The sequence below is a fragment of the Montipora foliosa genome, chromosome 3 (genome assembly GCF_036669935.1).
Source record: "Montipora foliosa isolate CH-2021 chromosome 3, ASM3666993v2, whole genome shotgun sequence".
Lineage (NCBI taxonomy): Eukaryota > Metazoa > Cnidaria > Anthozoa > Scleractinia > Acroporidae > Montipora > Montipora foliosa.
Genome location: NC_090871.1, coordinates 54,421,013 through 54,426,012, shown reverse-complemented (window position 1 = coordinate 54,426,012; position 5,000 = coordinate 54,421,013). Strand labels below are relative to the sequence as shown.

General features: G+C 36.9%; 1 protein-coding gene across 5 annotated transcripts in view; it reads left to right on the top strand.

Moving 5' to 3' along the window:
* LOC137997680 (NACHT, LRR and PYD domains-containing protein 12-like) overlaps positions 1 to 5,000 on the top strand; it is a 184,383-nt gene that overhangs the window by 155,293 nt on the left and 24,090 nt on the right. For 3 of the 5 annotated variants that reach the window (XM_068843820.1, XM_068843819.1, XM_068843821.1), the window contains exons 2-4: positions 509 to 578; positions 2,032 to 2,100; positions 4,634 to 4,710. The exons of 1 other annotated variant lie outside the window; for it this stretch is intronic. The gene's annotated coding sequence lies outside the window, so the exon portion shown is untranslated. Of the gene's footprint in view, positions 1 to 37; positions 128 to 508; positions 579 to 2,031; positions 2,101 to 4,633; positions 4,711 to 5,000 lie in introns of those variants that run through there. One more of the 5 variants, XM_068843822.1, reaches the window with a different exon arrangement.

The following is a 5,000-nucleotide window of genomic DNA, read 5'->3' as shown; positions in this document are numbered from 1 at the left end:
GTCTGAAACTAAGAGTTTTATCAAACTCATTTCCAGACATCTTGACTGCTTTGGACTCAACACAATAACAACTGGTCTGTCAATCAGTACATCTGAGATTTTCACTTTTGGTGGCTACAATTATCATGTAGGTGGCTAAAAAAATGTAGTTGGCTTAAACATCTGAGACACGTAAGAAGGTCCATTGGAGTCTTCATCATGGAGAACGAAAGGACAGTATTCTGAGAGAAAATATTTAAAGGAAACAGCCAGGGGTGGAGGGGAAACTTCATTTTTTTTAAAGTTTAACTTAATTCAATAACACGTTTCCGTCCAAATGGATGGCAGCCCTTATGAGAGGTAGTAGTAGTAGTAGGGGAAACTACAATGTAACTTCCCATGCATTGTCAAGTTACTACCCTCCACACAATAAGACAAAAATGTGGTAAATGTAAGAAACACTAACTACAATGGAGCCCAACTTGTGAATGCTTGAGAATAATTTTTGTTTGTATCCCTGATTTTTCAGGTATCAACACATCATTGGCAGAGTTAAATTAAGCTGAAAAGAGACCAAGGCAGACTGATCAGAGCTCAAAGTAAATTAAGTAGTTATGATTGAATGAATGATTGTCATGAATGAATGATTAATTTTGTGTTTAAAATTATTGACAATAATTCTAGTTCAAGCAAATTCCTAAAAAACACCTGTTATTTACATGTGTTTTCTTGTTAACACGAAAATTAATCCTTTCCTTTTAAAGTCAGGTTTGAGATACACTGTACTTGAAAGGTTTTTAGGATTAAAAAAAAACTCTACTAACTCCACAGCTTGGTAATCTTGACATCCAACTTAACAGACTGTTCAACGTACTGTTTTTGACCATTTCTATTTCAGAAAGTAAAATTAATCAATTAACTTGTTGTGTTAGAATGGCGTAGGCTAATTAAGAGTGCTTCTCCTATACTGTAGAAGTATATGTAGTGTTTAATCCTTATGTTATCTCCTATCAAGGCCATGCCCTATGGATGCAAAAAAGCATTACTAATATAGGGCATTATCGCCTTTCTGGTAACACAGCAGAATCATGATCATGCATATCGATTTACAATATATGTAGGCCCTAAACGTTTTATTTTAATTTAAGCATCTGGAGTATTTGATATAGAATAAATATAGAATAAATCTCTTGGTTTCCTGAACGGGTCATCAATCTCCTGCATAAAAAAGACTTTGAACCTTTTAAAGACTTTGCTTCATTGTAGGCTCAAATTGCTTCCCCAAGTTAAAAAAAATTTCAATTTTTTCCAACTCCTTTCACCGTTCCTTAACGCATTTCTTCTCCTGAGTTTCAAATACATGTACAGTCAGTAACAGAAACTAAGCAAAGTTTTGCCTTTGTTTGTTATCACGGCCGTATAATTTATCTGATTAATTGTCTTCAGGGTTGGATCATTCTCTGTTTAACCAGTAAAAATTTTCGACATAAGTGCCTGTTTTCCCGAAATCATTTTGACCCTGTGGATTTGATTTGGAAACTGTTTTTAGGAAGTGGGGGGGGGGGGGGGGGGGGGCATATTTTGGGGGGAGAAGAGAAGTGGGCTAGAAGTGGGTCAGAATTGATCATGGAGGGGAGGGGGAGGGGGTATTGGGGTCTGGATGAAAATTAATCTCCAGATTTTGGATCTCCAGAGGTTGGCATCACTGTATTTCATGCAAGGATGGCTGCAAACCAATTATTTCTTAATATGTAAAATTGAAAATTCCATTCTTGTGCACAACAGAGAAATACTTTGTGAAGTACATGGCCTTTCTTTAATTTTATATAGTTTGTTCTTTGTGGCTCTCGAGGGTACAGTATTTTTTAAAGCAATTCCTTCTGAATTTTCAAATAAGATGATTGTGTAACTTAATTTATTATGTACAATTACTAATTAATTGAGCATGACATCTTATAGGTGGATCCTTTAATTTTTGTCTCTGCTGTTACAGTAGTGATAAAATCTCTCCTCTCTCTGCTTATTAATTTTTCGATTTTGTTTTCTTGAAAGGAGGAAACTTTTTGACCAAAGATGTGATTTCCAGACGTTTCTGAATAATAAATTAAAGAGTTATTGTAGGTATGTACAGTAAGCATGCATATAAGACTACATGTGTAACATTACCAATATGTGTTCCAGTAAATGTCCACATTTCAGACAATTTTGAAACATCTGCATAAATATAAAATATATTTTTGGTACCTGAATTTTGTCTAACTTAAATTTACAGTAATTTTACTGACTTGCTCACTGCACGAAATTGACTAAAGGTTATTATTTCAATTATTATTTAACAACTGCGTCGCTAAGTGGAGGTTGGGTGCCTGAGACATCCTGGAGCTTCCACTATTGGCAGCGAGCTCCAAGATAGAGACTGTACCCGTGGCTGGCAAAACCTGACAAACCAGCCATGAGCCCCCACGCCACCCGAGAAGACAGCCACCCATCACACTGATAAACAGTGGAAAGAAGACGGGGGAAAGGGAAAGGAAAACCCGCTAAACGCTCCACACAAAATGCTCCTTCTTCCCGCCACAACAACGACAACAACAACAATAATAATAATAATAATAATAATAATAATAATAATAATAATAATAACAATAATGATAATAATAATTTATTCCACTTATAAAGCGCAAATATCAATTGGGTTATTTTCATTTGCGCTAACGTAAAAATTATAATAATTACTAATATACTAATATAAATAATTAAAACAACAGTAAATTTAAAAACTATCAATATAAAAGATAATTTAAAATATAACCTTATTAAACCTTAGCTATATGTTTAACAACAATGAATACGCTCTACAACACAAAGCAAATGAGGGATCCAACGAATGGCAAGTATAACAAAACCACTGACAACATGACTGCAGTCGCTCTTGTCTCTTGTACAAAAATGTAGACTTCTTGCAGTCACTTGTTTGGTAGGGGAAAGATTCTTCAAGTACAAAATTATGTGTAAATTTTCTTGGTCATGATGTTACAGCGACAACCAGACATTTTTAGGTAACGAACTGCAACAGTAATAGTACCCTAGTTAAGGACGTTCGCGCGAAATTTTTTCAACATTGATTTTTTTCTGAAACTTTTACCACTGTAAGATGATGAGTTAGTTATGTCAGAAACGTAAAAAAAATGGGGGGTCACCGACTTTGTTTTGGATAGATCGTGCCCGGAAAAACACCCAAAATGGGACAAAATCGGGCTTCGTTAGCGAATAAGGCCAGTGTCTGTAAACCCAAATATATTGCAATTAAATCTTTGAAGTGAAATCTTCTCTGCCGAATATTGTTTAAGTGGACTAATTAAGTGAATTTAGTCAACTGGTTAGGTTCCCTTAAAGATCAAGTTCGCATTTAGCGACCACAGTTTCACGCGCCTTGCAGCCGCAAGATGGCAGGATTTGATGTGCCGTGAGCAGAAATCTTGAAATTTTTTGAAGTTCCCACATTGATTTTTTGTTCATTTTTGGACAACGTGGAGATAAATGTAAATAAAATCCGTTTCTGGAAAGAAAAATAGGGGTCACCGAACGTCCAAGACCGTTAAAGGCAGGCAAAAGCTATATCAATGGCCTTTTGCCCTATCAGTTCTCATTTTATTACTTAGCGGGCGCGCTCGTGTATGACGTGGCGTGTGCATTTGCGTGCGCAGTAAGGATACGCGGAAACAATTGGCGCGAACGTCCTTAAGAGCGCGAGTTTGGACAATGTGCGAGCCAGCAAGGCATGCGAGGCATGCGAGCCATGGCTGCGAGTCATGCGAGCCAAGATGGCGAGTCAACATGCCAGTCACACAGTTATTGAAAGTTAACCATTTTAAAATGGGTGCTTAGTCTTAATAACAGTTTATCAGCGCTATTTGAAATGCGTGCTTAGAGTTAAATGCGAAATTGGCATGACTCGCTGGCTTGCAGATTGTCCAGCCCCTAAGAGCGCTCAGGAACTCGTTCAACATGTGTCCGTGCATTCCAGATCGAATTGAAATTTGACAATGTTGGTTTTTGAGGAAAGGGGAAAACCTGACTACCCAGCGAAAACCTCTTGGAGAAAAGAGAGGACCAACAACAAATTCAACCCACATACATGTATGACCCAGGACCGGGAATTGAACCCGGGCCATATTGGTGGGATGCGAGTGCTCTCACCACCGTGCTATCCCTGCTCCCCTAACAAATTTAGTCTGTCTATCAGTATGTCTTAGATCTTTACTGCATGTAGGTGGCTTTAACATCTGAGATGAGTAAGAAGGTCCATTAATTAAGGTCTTCATCACGGAGGATGAAAGGACAGTATTCTGAGAGAAAATAAAGGAGACAGTTTAAAGCAAGGGGTCGAGGGAAAACTTCATTTTTTAGATTTAATTTAATTCAATAACAGTTATCAGACCAAAATGGATTGCAGCCCTTACATGAAAGGTAGTAGTAGTTGGGGAGACTACAGGTAACATCCCATACAAGTACCTTACATGTAGCTGTAATCTCCAAACAACAAGACAAAAATGAGGTAAATGCAAAAACATTAACTACACTGAGGGAATTTACCAAGCTTGTGAGTGTAGATGCTTGAGAATCATTTTTGTTGGTGTCCCTCATTTTACAGGACCATGGTATAAATGCTGCATGGTAGAGTTGTGATTTAAACTTGAAAGACAGAGGAGACTGATCAGAGCTCTTCAGGTAAGTTACTGTAGTTATGATTGAATGAATGAATGAATGAATGAATGAATGAATGATTGTCATGATTGAGTGATTAATTGTGTTTGAAAGCAACTCACTGAATTCTAACAATGATTCTAGTACAAACAAAAACGTTTTGGAATCCATGCAAAAAAAAATCTCAAATTCTAAGAAATCCTGTTATTTACTTTCTTTTTAAGGTGAAATAGGCCATTTGCACTACGAGGTCATGTGACATAGTTTTCATGAAAATGAAAGCTATATGATTTTGCCTTCGAAAAACGAATAGT